The sequence below is a fragment of the Centruroides vittatus genome, unplaced genomic scaffold (genome assembly GCF_030686945.1).
Source record: "Centruroides vittatus isolate TY-2023 unplaced genomic scaffold, ASM3068694v2 scaffold_769, whole genome shotgun sequence".
NCBI lineage: Eukaryota > Metazoa > Arthropoda > Arachnida > Scorpiones > Buthidae > Centruroides > Centruroides vittatus.
In genome coordinates, this window is record NW_027122717.1 from 49,656 (window position 1) to 69,712 (window position 20,057).

The following is a 20,057-nucleotide window of genomic DNA, read 5'->3' on the forward strand; positions in this document are numbered from 1 at the left end:
CCACCCTTCTAGAAAGCAGTTGTCGTGTAGGCTGTCACCCGGAGTCTTGTCTCAGTAAATCGTCGTCTACCTCACAGTCCATGCAAATCTCGTTCGGCCCCAACGCTGGAATTCCATTTGGCCAGCCAGTCCCTTAATGGGAGGAACATTGAATTCCATTAGACTAATTACCATACAAAGAGCATAGCCATGTTCAGGCGGCTCTGTCGCCATTCTCACTGCTGGTTAAGTGACAATGTTGGATCAAGACTATGTACACAGAAGGTCCATTTATGGATTGTCTTCTTTTACCGTCTCTCCTCCGTTCCTACTGAGAGTTAACCAACGTGTCGTATATTCCCCACTTGGGCTTCTATATATCGTTGCCATAATGAAAGATGTCAGCATTACTTTGATCAGTAGAGATCTCTAGTAAATAAAATTAAAGATATATTATAACGCTGTGAGTTTTTACTAAATATTTCATTAGAATATTCTCATTTTTTTGCTTCATTATCTTTACACGAATAATTAATTTTATAGTTTTTTATTTTAAAAGTCTCATATATGATTTTACGGTCTATTTTTATCACACTTAGATCGAAAAATGTAATTTAGTTCATTGTGCATTAATTCATTGGTTTCACTTAAAATTCTACACTAAATTCTGATTTTTCATGTCACTCACGTGTAAGAAATTATAAGACTTTTTAATTATGTTCCAGTCATAAATTTTACTCTAAATAAATATAAATTTTCCTGAAAAATTAGACAAATTCCGTTATTCGAAAGCATTCCATCTTCAACTCCGTCAGTAATAGATAAAAATTTATCCGTTTCCATTGCAAAATTTACATCACGTAAGATGAATTTTGACTTCACTTTCTACATATATTTATGCAATTCTCTTTCACTTTATTTTTATTTTTCTTGTAACATTCTAAGAGAAAAATATCCAAAATAGCTTGTACGTGTTTACAGATTTCGCGAAATTTAAATTTATTTCTTTTAAAACTATCGAGTCATAAACTATGTATGAAGGTTATCTGACAGAAGCGTGAAGTTGTCAAGAGTTATTTGCAAATAAATAATGTAATGTTAAAAACTGAATACGATTTTTTTGCGAAAAAATTGTTTCAGTTTGAATATATATATTTATTTATTTCTACATGACACAGTCGCCATCTATTGGATAATTGTAGAAGCAACTCTAATAAATCATGTAATTTTTTAAAGTATTTATTTAAATTAACATGCTTAAATTTAAAGGAAATTGTTTTAAAATAAATATTTTGATTGATATCTGACGTTTTTGAATTTTTAATATAATTAAAGAGCACGCCCAAAGTACATACAGATGTTTAAAAAAACTAGCTTTTTTAACGGAAAAATGTATTTTTAAAATAATTATTTATGCATATTTAAATTGATAAAGTTCATTTTTGATACGCACAAAAAAATGCAATAATTTTAATTTTATTTTTAAAAATAATTAGTTTGAGTATAACATATTAAAGCGCGTTTTAGAGGAAGTCGAACCGGAAGTTGTATTATTTTTTTCACGTAAAGCAACGCATACGACGTCATACACATTTGACGTAACCGTGACGTCACTGTAGCGAAAAAGTGTTTACTTGTTTTACGACTTTCTTACACTAGAAAGAAATAATTTAAATTGTTCGATGCGCTGACTTAATATGATTATTATATATATAGGGTTTTCTTATATATATAAGAAAACCCTGAATTATTATTATTTTTTGTTTGCTGGAACACTCAACAGATGGCGAGAGGAGAATAGTACACGTTTTAAATTTAAAAAAAAAAATGTTTTAATAGGATATTTCATTAGATAAATGCGTTGGGTTATAATATAATGGAAGAAAAGGGGAAAAAAATTAATGAGAAAAACTGGATATTGGAAAGTTTTTGTCAGTAATTTCCGATTAAAGGTTTAGACAAAAATGTTTCAATTTACTTTGTCAAAAATCTATTTCTCTTCAACTAACAAACAGAAGCTATTAATTTGAGGAAATGGAGTAGTAACAGATCGATCTCATTGTAAACAGTAGCGTTCTTGTCTCGCTGTCCGATCTGTTTGCCACACAAAATAAAAGAGATGGTGAAAGGTCCCTATTGGGTGCGAAACAATGAGTGCAGATAGAGCGAGGTCAAAAGAAAGCTTAATTTACTAAGTGCATTCTTCTCTTTAGGTGTTGATATTGGGAATGCTTTTAGAAGTCGAGGTTTCAAGAACAACATTCGATTCCGAACGGAAATTGCTAAAACGAGTCGTCCACAGTTGGCTTATATAGATTAATTTGCTTTGCTATTAGACTGAAATGAAATCTCCCTTTTAAGAAATTCAGTGAAATTAATCCCATATGTTTGTTCAAAGTCGTTTTTTATCCCATGTGACAGCTGATGTTTACTTTATCCCCCCTCGTTGCTACTGTTTGCACTTATTTTCCCGTCTCTGGAAGCGTTTTCGATAGAACTTCTTTGTAAAATTTATGATTTTTCACTATATAAAACAATTTCATTTCTAATATCGACCTAAGAGAACCATTGGGTATATGCATGTAACTTAAATATTTCAACTACAAATTAAATTTTTTTTTATGCTTCGAGAGATTTAAAATATACAAACTGATTTTATCTTTGCGGATTTTTCAATTTACAACCTCAATTTTAAATTTTTACTGTTTTTAATCTATTCTTATTCAATCGTAAATTACTTAACGTGTGAGGTAAACATTTATTTACACTAAATTAAAGCTAAATTAATCTTAATTTACCTGAGTTTTTGTCATTTTGTTTTATTAGTTTCCTATAGAGTTAAAAGATGTTTTAAATAAACCTACAATAAATTCGTACAAAATATTGAAGACTAAATTCGAACAAAAGCCCAGTTAAGTGAATCAGGCTAGAAAGAAACCATAAAAAGGAATAGAATCTACGCAGTGAGCAATTGGTCATGTATAAAAGTTTCTTTATTCATCGTCAGAGAATCATCTTTTCTTCCATTCTTCTTAGAGAAGCGAGTATAAATACAATAACTTTTCTCTTTTTTTTATTCTATTTTCCTTTCTACCTTTTTCTTTCTTACCAGTGAAAAGTTTAGCAGAACAGAGATACGTCAGCTGTCAAATCCGTCTGTCCTGGCTTCGGAGTTGGATATGGGACCCCTAACTGATGGGACTTTAATGCTACCTGTCTTCTCCGTGTGGGGAAGTCCTATCCTCTAGCAAGGGGCTAGCACCTGCCGCTTGGGAGTTTAACTACCCCCATTTCAGCCGTCATTTCCATGATCTGCGGAATGGTAATGGGTATTTAATGGTGTCCGTCTGGTTGTGCTTGGTTCCGCTTACAAATTAAAATTTCATTTCTCTTACACTAGAAACTCAATATGAATATTTTGCCGTGTTATAAAAAAGGAAATATAGTAAAAAAACAGAAAAAAAACTTGAGAGTTTAATTGATCTATGCCATTAGCATATTTTAACAAAAATTTTTCCATTCTTTTTCCACTGCTCCAGCTTCAATTAATTCGCAAAAATCTGTGACCTGATGTCCCATGCGATGCCATTAGAGTAGGCCTATTATAATTCTACCACAGAATCGATAGAGATTAAGTTTTGTGCAACGATTCCCCTTGTGACTGAGAGAAACGAAGAACTTCGGGGTGAAGAATATTTTATTTTAAGCCCCAGGTAATTAGTATTATACCTTTGGGAACTCGGTTGCTATTCAACCCGAAATCTCGACAAGCGGGCATTCTCTGGCCCCGATGGTCCAATAAAAACTACGTTAAGTGCACCAATTAACAGACCACAAATCCTTAAACAACAATCGTTCCTGTCTAACTTAATGGCAATACAGTTTGTCAAGGAAGAATCTTATCTTACCGTTCTTTGCTCTCTCACCTTTGTTTTTCTTCCTACTTTGTTTGCAATTTTTACTTTTGTTGGTCTCGAAATTAACTTGAAATGCTTTTATATAGATCTAAATAATCCATACACTGTATATTTCACAAAAGAAACCATTTTTCCCCCTTTCTTCTTCTTTCATCGTGAACTAAATAATTGCGTTCGAAACAAACTTATGTATTTCATATCACGTGAATATTGAAACATACAATTTTTCAAGCGCACGAAATAATATCAATCATGTCGTTCGCACGTGAACGAATTTCAATACTCGGCTATCTATATAAATACGTGGATGTATGTTTGTGTGTGTGAGTGTAAATTTTTGTCACCGTGTGTTAGTCACGATCAATTGATTTTAAAAATATTTTTTGAATTGAAAAATAATTTATTCTACTACGTGTATTGCATGCCTTTAGCCCTCTGGACACTAAGAAAGCCTTTTTTATCAGGCCCGTCTTGGGTTTGGCCATACCCCAAATGGGGGCCTAATGGTGAGGGACAGGACCTGACCACCCTCCCAAAAAATAAATCTTTTCATCCTCCTAGATTCGATCCCATGTCCCAGACTGGTAAACTTACTCCTTAACCGCCCCGATCATCCGGCCGGAACTACTTATATATTAAAAACACTTATATTTATACAGAATATCTTCAGATAAAATGTATAAATAATATTTATTTTAAAAAATTCATTTTAATAATAAATTTTTAATGTAACTTTGAACTTTAGATTTTTTTTTATTTTTCAAACAAAAGCGTATAAAATTAATTTATTAAAAATTAGAATTCACACTGACTAACACTAGATCTACTAAATACAAAAAAAAATAAAATAGTAATGATAATAATAATAAGTAAAAAGTAAAGAATTGATTAAGGAAAAATCACGACTCGAGGCTATAAATAACTATTTGGAAATTCGTTCTACAACCCATACGACGTCAGTCAAACAAAATTTTGTCTCAATAACATCTTCTTGTCACGTCGTAAAGATAAAATAATTTCTAAGCACGAGTCTACAGTTTGAAAGTTGATCAGATCATAAGATGACGAAATAGAGATCATCTTTGAATTTTTCTTTTCTTTTACTTTTTATATTAGAAGTAATCTGTGAGCTTTTTCATTGAATTAAATTCGACTGATTCTTTATACAATGTTTACATACAAAAAAAAAAAAAAAAATGAACTAAACCAATAAAGTATTGTTATTTGTTGGAATTTTTCAGTCGGCTAGAAGGATTTCTTCTAAAAATGTTTTTTTTTTTTTTTATTCACTTTTCGTATGTTCTTCAGGCTGAAAATTTTGTATTCCTTGCATATTACTACATATATTTTATGAAGAAAGTTTTGCTATTTGATTTCTTTCCCTGAATTCATTTTATAAATCTTAGTTGACGATTCGTTGAATTTTATGGTGACATATATTTATATATTTTTTGAAACTAGTAAATAGACTCTAAAATTCGAGAAATGAATAAACTTAACTACAAATTTATATAACTCGTTGTGTTAATTTGTGGCTACAAAATGGCCGAATTAACGCAATGAGTTACGTCTTCTTGTGTCCGGATAGTGTAATTATATTTTAAAAATATTATCATATTTATCTAATAATATATTAATTGTAAAGTGTAAATAATAATAAATTTAATGATTATTCATTGATAACTAGATATTAAAGTAAACTTTTATGTGGAAATGCTTATAATGAAAGTGCAAGTAGTGAAGATATAAAATAGATTTAGTTGGAAGTAGTTATATCCAATTTCAGTGGAATATTTAGGTTATGACACCATAAGCACTTGTTTATATAAATTTTTTATAATGTGAAGCCTATATCATACGATACTTGATATTAAACAAGGTCCATGATCCTAGCTGATACTGGATTCTGAGGACTGGTCTAAGATGGGGGTATCAATGAGCATGTATTTCTGTATTTTCGTCTAGATTACCTACACTTAAAAACATCACTGTCCAAATTTACAGGCTGAATGAAGAGTTTAATCTAACCTAATATAATATATTCATTTTTCAAAAATTTTATTATAAATTCTCAAATAAAAGAATGAATAAAATGTGAACTATCTTAAAAAAACACGAGAATTTGTATTTTATAGTATGGAAAATACATTTTTAAAGAATTAAAACAAAAATGTTCAAGTTTTAAGATAATTCATATGTTAGAGGTTAATAGAGTACTGTACTGTTACTAGTTACAATTCTGAAATAATTTGTGTAATAATAATTTGTCTGAAAGAGATGCCGAAGACCACCTTAATCAAAGAATTTTACTAAATTAATATCTCGTATTTTACTAAGGTTTTAGTAAATAAAATTAAAATACAGAATATATATTCGTTTTTAAAATTTATATTTTTTTACCATAATATAATTTCGGATAAAGTAAAATTAGCTTCTATTGCTTATTTGGAACCTTTATGGCACCAATTTCTTATTTTAAATATAATTCAAACATTAAATAATTTTAATAATTTGTTTCGATTATTTAATTCTATATTATATCTCTGATTAAATTTTAAAATGATATAATTTAAAATTGTTACTGAAATTTTTGCACATATGTCACTCAATTAAACATCTTTATAGCCACATTTTGCATATGTTACTGCTTTTGCGATTTATTTTGTGCTGAAAATAACTAAAATTAAATAAATAATTTCATTTATTAGAAGTTCTCTTTGGGCAGCATATAATCAGGAATAAAGCTATAAAATACAAATATAGCCTATAGAAATGTAAGACTTTATAAAAACATTTATCTGCAATATAAACAAACTTAAATTTGTTATCAAATTAAATGCTTAAATAAGCTAAACTATTGACGTTTTGTTGAGTATGTTGAATAAGAATCTTTAGGAGAAAATATTAGGAATAATTTAACATAACAGTAGTTGAAAAATTTATTGATTTGGGCAGTCTATTAATTACGCCTATAGTTTAATGGAGGAGGAGGAGGAAGATCATGAAAACTACATCACTGTACACGGTGGAAAGTGAGAGAGAAGGTCGAGGCATTGTCTGTGTTTCTTAGTGGTATTAGTAGCATACGAATTTTTTAATATACCAACTTACGAATACTAATCGTGTGAATAAACTATCAATTAGAGAATACTTACAGAACTTTTCAGTTCTTCATGTATTCCCCCCTAACATTGAAGCCTTTTCTTCTATGTCAGGAGGGTCCATGAACTGTTGTACACGCGTAATTAAAGGGAGAGAGTTTGCCAAAAGTACTTTGTACACAACAAGGTGACGGGGGTCGAAAGTGGTTTAAGAACTGTAAGCGTAAATAATGGACGGCTCCTATACAGTAAGCATAGTGAAAGGACATAATATTATATTCTTGTATTGAAAATTTATTGAGAAATATGCTTAAATTTAATAAGATAAGATACAGTTATTTCTTGATTTTTGTTATTAGCTTGTCAGTTTATCGAGTGGAAAATATTTTAGAATTTTCAGAAAAAATTTCATTAAAACAACCGTAATTAAAAGTAAACTGTAAATCAACTAACCATAGAAAATATCAGAAAATTTTAATTTGAAAAAATAAAGAAAAAAGTTTATAATATGAAACATTGAATTAATTTTTGTTAAAAATAAACAAATACTTAAATGGCTTAAGTCCTATTTACGTAAATATTTATTTATTTTGAAATTAAATTATTGAAGAGAAAATGAAAAAAAAAAAAAAAAAGAAAAGATTAAAAGACAATTATTGTTTACTTTCCACGAAATGTATTTTCTATGAATAAATTATTACACGACTTTGATTTCGTGAGAATCAAGACATAATTTATCATATTAATTACTAAAATTAATATTAAAAATAAGAAAATTATCTGCTTTTATTCGGGAAGAGCGTCTAAAAAATATATTTTTTTTTAAATTTCACAAATTTTATTTACAATATTTAAATAGAATTAAATATGGTAAGAAACATATTTAAATGTAAAAATAAATTTAAATAAATGATAAATTAATACCATTTTTATTCATTTCATTTTATATATATATAAAAAACATCTTTTATTTCAAAGGTTTTGATGTCATGATAGATCTTTCTTTAATCTTACGATATTTTTGAAAGGTGGTCAATTTGTCCTTTTGAAAGAAAATTCTATTACTCATTTTTTCTTAGATCTAAAGCTTAACTTTTATCCTAACTGGATAATTCAATATTGGATTCCCATCATGATATTTGTTTATATTTTGATAAAACAAAGTGGTAAGCATCTAAAATAACAACAAAGGATTTCCACTGGATGCTGAGAAGTTTATCTTTGATAAGATTATTCTATGATTTCATTTACACTAGTTTTTTTCTACTTCATATCCTACTGATCTTCTACTGTTTCTATATTATTTTGCTATAGGATAATTGAAAATATTTTTCACAGACGGTTCTATTTAATAATTTATTTCTTGATTAACTAACAGAATTTCTTGTTGTTTTCATACAAACCGTAGAAAAACATATGTAGACTATGATTTATTTTTCATAAATCTATATTGTACTCACCATTTTTTTCTCTTTTCCTTTTTCGATTTCATTTTCTAGTTTGAATGCATTCTAGGAAAAAATAAATAAAAAATAATCATATATTTTTATATTTTAAATTATTTTTTAAAGCCATTTTATAAAACCTGTTAAATATCAAATTAAAAGAAAATAAAGATGGAAACTTTCAAAAGAAATATATTTAACCATGGAAAAAATTGCATTTGATTTTGATAAAGAGAAAATTTCCAAACGTTTTGTTGCTCTTTAGAATGCTCTGCACGAATACAAAAGAAATGTGGGGAATGGAATAGGAGATGGAATTATATATATATATAGCTTATATAGAAAAGAAACCCTTACCTTTCTCTATATATTCACATCCCTTTAAACTCTCTTTAGATCCGTGGCTGTTTGACAAACGACGTTTCACACACTTCTTTTTCCCTCAACTACTTTTCCGCACTATCTCTCACACCATAGTCTTTTATTCCAAACACTGTGAAGATCTCGATTCAAAAACATTCCTTTTGACTTTCATGACTTCAGAATATATAACATCTGGCATCTAGTTCAATTCTTTCCACTTTTCGATTTAGTGATCACATAGCGCGCTTCTTCTCTAAACATTTTTTTACTTTTCCCTTCATAACCAAATGAATATATTTTGGTTAATATCTAATGTCTTTCCGAACAGTTATTCTGTATAAATATTTTATACATTTATATATAAATTTAATTATATAAATAAAAGTAAACAGAATTTTCTTAAGGAAATTCTCTTCAAGAATTTTAAGTTCAAAATGCCTAAGATAAATTCAAAATAAAATTTATATATTTTTTACAAAAACATGCTCCATTTTGAAAGTAATTTTCGTCTAAAACAGTTAACCTCCAAAATATGGAGTTAAATTACTTGACTACTCCCGTAAGAAGTTAATTAATGGACGATTAGCTTTTACTAATTGTATTTTGGATAATTTTAGATTACAAAATATTTAATTTGTTTCTTAAGAAATATAAATTTCGTTTCTAGAGATCAAATGAATGCTGATTTCTTCCTGAAAACATCAACGAATTCATCTAGTTGTAGCCTTAAAGAATACGTACCAATTGAAGGAGAATTTACATTAAAAGAATCTAAAACTGGTTAAAACGAGATTCTTTATATACAAATAAGATTCAAAGTTAATTAATTTCTAGTCTATTTACTTAGTCTTCGCAGAACTTAACGATAAAGATAGAAATTTTGAAGTATTGACAGTTACTTGACATACTTTAAGCTATGTAGGATATAAACAAATGCTTGAAAATAAATTACAGTATTATAAAATTACATTTTAATTTAAATATATTTTCGATATAAATAGTTTGTTTTATGGCATTAAAAATTATAGTAATCAAAAAGTAAATAAATAGAAAAAAATCATTTATAAAAACGATTATTTCTAACGTCATTCAACGATTATTCACTTATCAAATTATAGGGGAGAAGATAACCGAAACATGAATATTTACTAAGTTGCATTTCCCGTCACCAGGTGTCGTAGGATCAGTGGAAGGTCCGAGTGTGTATTTCGATATCTTGGCTTTGGATCTGAGCACGATCTGGCCTTTCTCGCTACGTAATCATCAGAGTTACCCAGGGGATCCATTAAATGAAGGAGCTTGATGGACACTGTAATTATCTCTTCTGGTTTGGGATCACTTTTGATCCATCGGTTGGTCGCACGACACGAGCAGTCTACCCTAATCAAAACTTTACCCCAGCCACATTCTGCAAAGGTCTCTTGTCAGGCGTCGCCCCAAGCAGTTTCCAAGTGTTGGGATTTCGAATTCAGCAGAACCCGACGCGAGTTTGTAATCAGTTAGAAGTTGACACAGTTATGGCTTGGGAATAGGCGATTATGGGCTGTGAGCTGTACCTAAGTTTGGTAGTTAAGCGTAATCGTTTTGTAATATTTAATGGTTGGTTTGGGAGACATAAGAGAAAAATGGAATGAAATTATACAATTTTTATTGTTTGCCAGGCATTTCTCTTCTAAACTTGGGCATTGAGCCGCTTTAATGAGAAAATTGCCTTTTATTATAATAATACTAGCTTGCAGACACTTAAAATAGTTAACTTACGAACATTTTTCACATCAAATATTCAACTAGTCCATATTTTCTTGCTGCTTTACGGGTTAACCGGCATTTTTAAAGCTACAAAAATTCATTTTAGCGAGTTGAAATTTTTCCAAATTTATTAACGCTTTAATCAATTTTAATTAATTTTTCAAAAAATATTAAAAATGTATCGAATGACTTCTTAAAATTATTTCTATTGAAATTTCGAACGGAAAATTCAAATTTAATACCTAAAATAGCATTAAACACTTTTAAAAATTTGGCATAAATTTACTGAAGAGATAACGACCAAGTTAACTCTTTTAAAACTGCATAAATTCATCGCATAATTATGTAAAATAATTACAACTTTCCTCACGTTTTAATTAATTTTAAGCAATAAATCAACATTCTAATTATATTTAAAATCGGATTGATAAGCGCTCGAAAATTGTTAATATATATTCGTATTTGAAGATCGTGGATAGAATAAAAATTCATCCTCATAGAAAAATGTATATTTTAAAGGATATTCGATTGGAAAATCACATTAAATTTTCTTCTTCGTTTTTTTTAATGTAACATAAAGAGATTAACATTAAATAAATTATTAAGAAACTAGGCGTAAATTCTTAACGCAAGATGACGGACGAAACCCATTAGCGATGTCTCAAATAAAAGTCGACGAATGGTAGAAAGCGCAATTTGTGTGCTATTTTTAGCAGCAAAGATACTCTCCAGTGAGGAAGAATTGGTTTTTCTGGGGAGACAAGTGTCCATTCGACATATTCAGCCATCAGCCATCAGCGGTCAATACTAAAGTTACCCATCTTGACCCGAGTGTCATGCTTTATCTATAGATGATCGATTCTTTCTATTACATCGAACACCACATTATTTCTAGTCCCCTATACCTAATTCGTGTGATTTTTCTCTTTTACGGTGATTAGATAATTTAATTTAATTTCAGAAAAAGAAAATAGTTTGATAAATTCTTCAATTGGTGGCAAATATCTTAAATCATTAAATAAAAATAAAAGTATTTAACAACGTTAAGTGCACTAAAAATCATACTAACTGCAACCATTTCGCGAGTGATGGGAGCCAAGAAAAAAAAATTAAAAGAGAATAACGTTTTTAAGAATGGAGTAATGAAGGAAAATGGAAGTTTTGTCGCTAATTCAATCATATTGCTGTCAAGAAATATTTTATTTTAGAGAAAAGATGGCGGAACGCTAACGTTGAGTGTCGTTACTATGGCGATGTTAATTTTTCTCATTAATCACTTTACACACAAAAATAGAAATGGAGAATGGGTTTAAAGGAAAAAAAAAAAGAAAAAGAGATTCGCCGGAGAAATTGAGCTAATTATTTTAATCTTTTTCCTGATTTTCTCATCCATTTCTGAAGAAAACATTCTGGTTGAAAGAGTCTAAACCACGAGGTTTGACGTGTAATGGATTCGTAATTTGCACACGGATTATAAGTGCGAATTCTGTATTTATCACTTAAATAGCCTATCCTATTTAAGCTCAAATGGGATAGTTTATAATTTTGCTAGTTACCTTATTTAATGAATAAACGAAGGCGGAACCAGAAAAATTAGTTATGGGTGAGCATTATCAACCAAGATACTAACCAGTTAATATTAAAAGCATGCTTTAAAAATTTAACAAAAAATTTAATATGGTTTTATGTTAATTTTAATCAAGTTTTATTTATATATATATTTTTTATATTCTGTACTAATATTTATTAGAAAGTCATCTTGTCTAGTAGATTTATCTTTCTGAACATATATAGGCATATATATGTATGTATACATGAAGGAATTAAATTATTTATGAAGATTTTTTAATAAAAAAAATGCTATTTTTATATAAAATATTCAATTAAACTTTTTGTTAATTTATAAATTTTTTTAATATCTTAAAATGCAACTAAATCCTTTTATTTTAAGTTAATATGGAAGGTAATAAGCAATTAATCTGTATTAAAAGGCTTTTAACTTTTTTTTAAAAGTAAATAACTACTCAAGTTAAATCAATAAATGATTTTATTTAAAAATCTCTTTTTTAAAAAATCCGATTTTTAAAAATTTTTCCTTCAATCACAGAAAGGAATTTAAAAAAAATTTAAGAGTTGAATTGTTTGCCAACTGAATCAAAGATTTAAAAAGTTAATGCACGATAAATAAATGATTTTATAATCATTTATAAAATTGTTATTTTACTAATATATTTATTTTTTTCTTTTAATTGAAATTATTAAATGTCATTATTAATTTACAATATAAAAACTTAATTATACATTCAAACTTTTGAACATTTTCTATTAAAAGGTTAGATTATAATGAAGAATTTACGTATTAAAAATTTTAAATAATAATTTTTTATTAATTAAAAATAAAAAATGCTAAAAATTTAAACTGAAAACAACCATAAACGCCAAGAGAATTTATCTCTTGGAGAACCTTACGGTATTTACGCGAGTGAAATATAAATATGTTTTATTGTTAAAACAAAAGCGGTAATAATAAGTAATTACCATACTTTTTGAACCCGAGTAGAAGGTGGAAAGAAGGGGGAAGGAAAAAAAAAGAAGTCCACCAAGGGACTAGTTCGTTTAACACACCAAAGATCGACTAGTCTCAAAGATGTGGCGGGAAATTGGCTAATGCTGAGAAGGCGACCAGCGTGAAATTGCCTCCCTGTATGCAAGTGAGTGGGAAAAAATCTCACCCCTCCTTGGCTGGGGTCGAAGGATGGGTTGAGTGGTAATTACTCGACTAACGTTGACATTTTTCCTGCCTTCAACTTGACACTTGTCGATGCGACTTCAAATGGAATATTGAGAAGAAGTCAACTTCCGCCGATATGATTTCGTTTTTTTTAATTCTTTTTTTAATCGCTAACGCTTCATAAATAACTCCGGGGTGTTAAAACAATGGAAGCTAATTAATACGCCAAATTTTTAATTACGCAAAGTAACGGATCGAAACTTTTCTTTCTTTTTTCCCTCCTCGTTCTTATATGTGACAAATATCGTGTTAATGCCTACACAATAACGAATTTCTCGAGTTGAGAATTTAAATACAATCTTTTAACACGTTCAAAATTAAAATAAATAAATAAATCTGTATCTATAATTTGGAACGAGTTTAAAGATGAAGAGATTAATTCGAAAATTATAAAATGATTTTTAATGTTAATCGCTATCCCGTTCCTCTTTCGAAATGCTAAATACTCTGAAATTCCCTCCCCAAAAAAAGAATGGAGAAAATAATATCAACATTTACGAGTCTTATATCCAAAATTTAAATAAACAATAAATTTCTTTTATTAGTGCTGAGAATTAATGAGAACGGAGTCCGTTCGAAACTCATCTTAACCAATAATATTATAGAAAATTTGGCTATTGAGCATCTCTAAAAAGGACATGTTCCTCTTACTGCTACTACAATGATCTCAACTGAACAAAGATTGCCATTAAAATGATAAATAGAAATTGACAAACGAAAGTGATGGCTCAGTGAAGTCGGATATTCCAATTTCTTTCAGTAGACCATCCGTTCTCAGGCCTTGAATGCAATTACTGTATTAAGTAAATGAGGAGAAAAGAAAATGCTTCATAGAGGATGTACGTAGTTATTCTGACATCCCTAAATTGTCACTCTCGTTTGTAATTTTATTGAATAATTTTTTCGGAAAAAGAAAAAGCCGAACCAAATTTACTAGGCTTGATACATTCACACAAAAATGCAATTATATTGAATATAATTAAATTTAACTTTTCGGTATTAAAGTATTAAAAAAGTCAGAAAATTATTGAAATAAATAATCCGTAATTATTAAATTATTATTTTTTATCTAATAATATTTGAATGTTAAATTTAAAAAAAATTATATGTACAGGACCTAAGAGGTGAGATGAATCGTACTTTTCACAAATGCGGAAGCCCACTGCTCTCAAAAAGCCATAAAAATATATAAATAAAAATCAATAAAATACATAAAAATCAATTTTTTTATCAGTTGTCTAACTAAACTTTAATTTATATCGCTTTCATACCACATTTTTATAGAAGAGAGTAAATTTTTGTGTCTTGGGGCTTGATCTTGCTGATCTATTTGGTCTTATATACATAAATCTTAAATTCTGATAGAATTGATTCAATATTAAGTCGAATTAATTCTATAAAAGCTATTTTACAAGCCATTTCTATCATCAGAAATTCATTTAAAATATATTCAAAAATAAATAAGGCAAAATATCTACTTTAAAATACAAATAATTTATATATACAGTATATATATATTACCTTAAAAAAAGTTAATCGCGGATGGTTTGACAATCTAATGGGTCGAGTCGACCAGATTTTTACCGTGCATTTATTTTGATCGAAGAATGTGAAAAAAGAAGTAAGTGACGCGATAGAAAACATTCATCGAGCCGAATTAAAAAAGAAAAAAGTTGCAAAATATTTCTAAATTTAACTTCAGGTTAAAAATCGAAAACGAAACGAGAAGAGTGTAGCTAATCAGGGAGAATTACAGTCAAGAAAAATTGCAATCTGACGCGTATCCAGTCAAGTCTTTCGCTATCAAGCTTCAGTTAGCGACAGAGCGAGTTAATTTTTCACTCCGTTGATTGATTAGTCTGTTCCAGCGGATGTTTATGTAGACTATAATTACTGGCTATCGGTTCGGCAATCTGTGTGTGTGTGTGTATGTGTTGTGCGCGCGCGCCTGTCTCTCCACTTCCGGGAGAGATTAATTTCATTGTTGAATTAATCAAACAGCCACACTAAATGGCTGATGCAAGTGGAGACCATCTCCCGACTATAATTGGTCCAGGAGATCGTCGCTTGTCCGCAGGGACGGTGATCCGGACGTTGCTATGGTAACTGCGCTTCTCCAATCTTACATTGCAAATAATGTCGTGTCAGTAATTCTAGCACAACCCGCTTTGTTTTATGGCCGAAACGTGTCTGAGAAAGATGTCGGATACGAAAAGAATTACGTACGCTACCCCTTTTTTTCTGTTGGTTTTTTTCTTTCCTTTTATACTCTTCGGCTTTAAATCGTCCGAATTTCTCTTAAAATATGAGATTTTTACAATACGTTACGCGTCGTTCCGATTGTGGTTCGCCATATGTTTACACTTCTTTGCCAATTTCCCGCCGCTTCTGTCTACTGATTGGTCGATTTTGCCATATTCTGTATACCGATTTCCTGGTGGTTCACCGGACGTTTAAGATCTTTATGTCGATTTCTTATCGTTAGAGTGTTGTCTGTCCCTCTGTAATATTAAGCAGGAGATCGGTGAGTCAGAAACTGCCATTTGCTATCAATCCGCTGCGGTTAGTATCTGTTAAAGGTTTTGCTCCGATTGTGATATGGGTGGAACCTTCATATATAATAGTGGATTAATAAAAAAACACACACACATATATATAAAGCCATACTTGTGCCTAAAAATGCTAATTTTCATCAGTAAAACTCACCTTAACACGTATTTTATCATTGGTTATCTGTCAGAGAGCTATTGAAAATGTGTTTTGAAGCAAATTTATTATATATCTTAAGGCGTTATATATTAAAACATAACATTTTCTGTATTTTATTAAGTTACTTAATACAGTTCTAAAGACAATTTAATAAACTAAAAAATACTTAGTAGCTGTTCGTTTCTTTAGAATATCAAACTTTTCGCTAGAAAATAGTCTAGTTTTGTGCCAAAATCGTATTTTTTAAAACAGTGTGCTGTAGGAAAAACAAATTAAAAATCAAATTTAATTAACTGTGCACTTAAATTTAGAACTTTAACTTTAAAAACAACAGGAAAAAAAACCCTCTATTTTTAAATTTATGTTTCGGAATTACAAGACTACAAAACAGGTAGGAAGAAAATTTAGAAATGTCATTTTATAGTTTTGTAACTTAAAATTCAAGAATATATGCAACTCAAAATATTTAAATTGTTAATTCAATAAAATACAATAGCGTGACGAATAAATTATCAAAAATCACTTAATCTAGCTTGAGATCATCTTTATGTAACTCCGAGAATAAATTTCCTTAATATCTTAACGAATATTAATTTATTATTTTTTAAATTAAGAATCGGATTTAATGTTTATCCACAATAAAAAGAAATGAAAAGTTTTATCCGATAAGCTTAAATATTGGCAAAAACATTAAGATCCTCGTTAGAATCCTGGAGCTAGAGTCGCTCTTTTGGGATATCGATACGAAGACCTCCTCGGAGCTATGACAATATTACATTAGAAAAATATGACAGGCCTAATTTAGTGAATATGCTACTCAATTGGAGTCGACACACACACATTTTTAGGAGTTCTAAGTCTGGAAAATACGAAAAAAAGTACTTATTTCGGCCGTGTTATTGAAGTGGAAAGAAGGGTTTGTAATGATTATAATAACTGAAATTTCGATTTAGTTTTAAAGGAATGGGATACAATATAATGGTAGTCGTTAGTAAAGGATTTGCGTATCCCTTTTATAATTTAAAAATACAAAATATATTCAAAGTGTATACAAGAGATGTGAATGTAGTTTGAATTGTATATCTCGCTTGCTTGTGAGGATGATCTTTTAAAGGGTTTCATACCCTATTATTAAAGGATATTCAAAAGGTTCATACACAAGATCTATACAAATTATTTGTTTATCTCATTACATATAAGTAAAGTTGTAAAGGAAGATAGAAACTTAAGTAGGGCATTTGTATATCCGCTATACACGTAAATCCTTTATATAAAGGGGTATTAAAAAGAGTTATATAACCCCTTTATAAGGGTCCATCATCACAGTAAGTAAACAACATTCATATCTTTGATTGAACTCATCAAAATATTAATTTTTTTAGTTAATAAAATAATTTTAATTTATAATATTCATTTATTACCCATTAAAACAAAGTTTAAGTAACATATCCAGACGATCATCGTTAAAAACATTTACAATTCTTATAGCGCCATCTGGCGTGAATATTTCACATCATTTTAAAAATAAATTCAAAATTTTTTTCATTTAGAAAAATTTGTTATATAAAGAAATATTTTAAATGTTTTAAAATAATGTTATAAATTGAAATTTTGTTATTTATATCAATTTAATATTGTTTAAAATAATCATATTATTAAACTAAATTATGTTCGTTAATGGTTAATTCCAGATAATTTTCTGTACTGATTGTATTTATCTAATTATAATCTATCCTAATAAGAGTTTTTAAATAATAAATGTAATTTTTAAAATTATTTTTATTATTATATTCGATGATACGATTATTCACGGCGAAATCACGTGATCCATTAATAGTAATGAACAATCACGGGAATCATGCGAACGAGCTTAGTCTGTCACGTGACTGATTAATGCTCTGATTTTTCCATTTTCCTATCTTGAATTTCCTTAAATACAGACTCTTAAAAAAAAGGATTGAAAGGGGTGTCGATCATCTAGGCGATGATGGGGGAGAGCGATTTTCAATGTTAATTACTCTCCAGGACGGAGTTCTTTTGTTTCTGTAAAAGATTTCGACCGGTCACGAAATGTAATATTGGTTGTAGTTTTTGCATTGCAGACCGATCACGTGGCTTGCAACGTCAGGTGGCGGCATCCAACCTTTTTCGTCTCGGGCATTTGTTTAAACAGGCAAAGATTTGCGAACACAGGAAAGCTTTTAGTGTAAAAGCAGCCAAACACTACTGATTACAATAGGACCGGTTGAAACGATTGTTCCTTCCGTACAAGGGGCAGAAAGTGCCACTCTTAAAAGCAATTCTTCCACATCCGATGTAGTCACGTGACCCTGCGCATTTATTAAATACCTAATACTAACAACGTAATATTTTTCTTACTTAAAAACAAAAACTCAGTTTCAATATCAATACGAAATTTTCAATTATTTAACAATAATATTCAACCCTTTTCTGAATTATAAATGATTATATTAACGAGAATTTAGTGTTTCGGTACAATGCGGCGCGTTTTCTGTTAGAAGCGGATCACGTGACGGGGACATACCTTCAATTATCGGCAGCCCTTTCAGTCTACTGTTGACGATTGTGGAAGGCGTCAGCTGAGTAAACGCCGGTTGCTAAGACTTCGTCAAATAAAATCAGACTAATGGAGTAACTGCAACCTTATTCTTCAGACGTGAACTAAGTTTAACGATCTCTCCAGAGGAAAACAAGATAAATTAATCAGTCACCTTAGTTAAGTAGCGCTACTTAGGTTCACGTGATTGCCGAGGTATTATTCGTAATCACGTGATCGAGAATAGATGGGAAGTCTCACTACTCAATATGTCGTCTTGTAAACTATATGCATCACACCATTAGTTGTCGCTAGTTTTCGCTAATAAATTACATTAACGCTTTTCTCTAAGGCTATCATTCAATTGTGTTGATTCTTTTATGACTCCGGGAGATTCGGGATTCGATTTCCAGCTAATTCCAATCCTATAGGATGGTAAAAATTCAATAAAGTTTAAAAGTTTAGTCTTTAACTTGAAGCTAACCATTTTAAAATTAGGCTTAGTTGGGTGAATTTTTCACTTTTTTCGGATTTAAATTGACGTCTATTCACTTTAATTCATTCAATAAGTGCGATGAATTTAATTTAATCACTAAATGCTATAGTTTGATCGGTTTAAAGGTCATGTTACATTCTGCTGCATGCATTCTATTCTCTACATGTTAATCCCGTGACTAAAAATAAGTTTTATGGTTAGACTGTGCTCAGGAACGTGTAACGAAATTAGCATTGCGTGAATTGAAATATCAATAGTTCGCGTGTTGATAAACATGTGATTATTCTCCGTGTGCTGCCGGCATCTTTATGTTAATTACCGATCATGTGACATGTCCGTTTAATGCGTATTTGCGGTTAACGATGATCGATAGATCATGTGATGTGATATTAACATTTCCGAAGATGACGTGGCCTGTTCTTTTATACGGCATTATCCGGTTAAACGAGAATCACGTGTCAATTCGCACTTCTTCAATCGAGATATAATAATTTTAGATATCTATCCTTATATATCTATTCTTTTATATCTATTCTTAACTAGCATATAATCCCTCGTGGGATTATAGGCTAGTTAAGAATAGAGTCACGCGATTTAAGCACTTAGAGGGGGTCAGACAGAGAGAAGAGCCACGCAAAAGAGTAGATATATAGGTTATATTCTTCTTCCTCGTGTTTACCAGAAGACAAGAAGTTAGGTGATCCTCGAAGGAACGGATGCATAAACCCATAATTACAGAATCATCCACTTGTTCAAAAATCCTCTTATGGCCCCGCGGACCGGGTACATGAAAGTTTGTTTTCCTGTGGTGCACGGGCTCTCCGGGACATGTAAACCCGATCGGGAGATTCCGCATCGGTTTAGCAAAAAGCAAAAAGCACAAAAGTATTCTAAAATGGCTCCCATCGAGCCCACCTTAAAGAACTTTCTACACAGAAACCACGAATGGG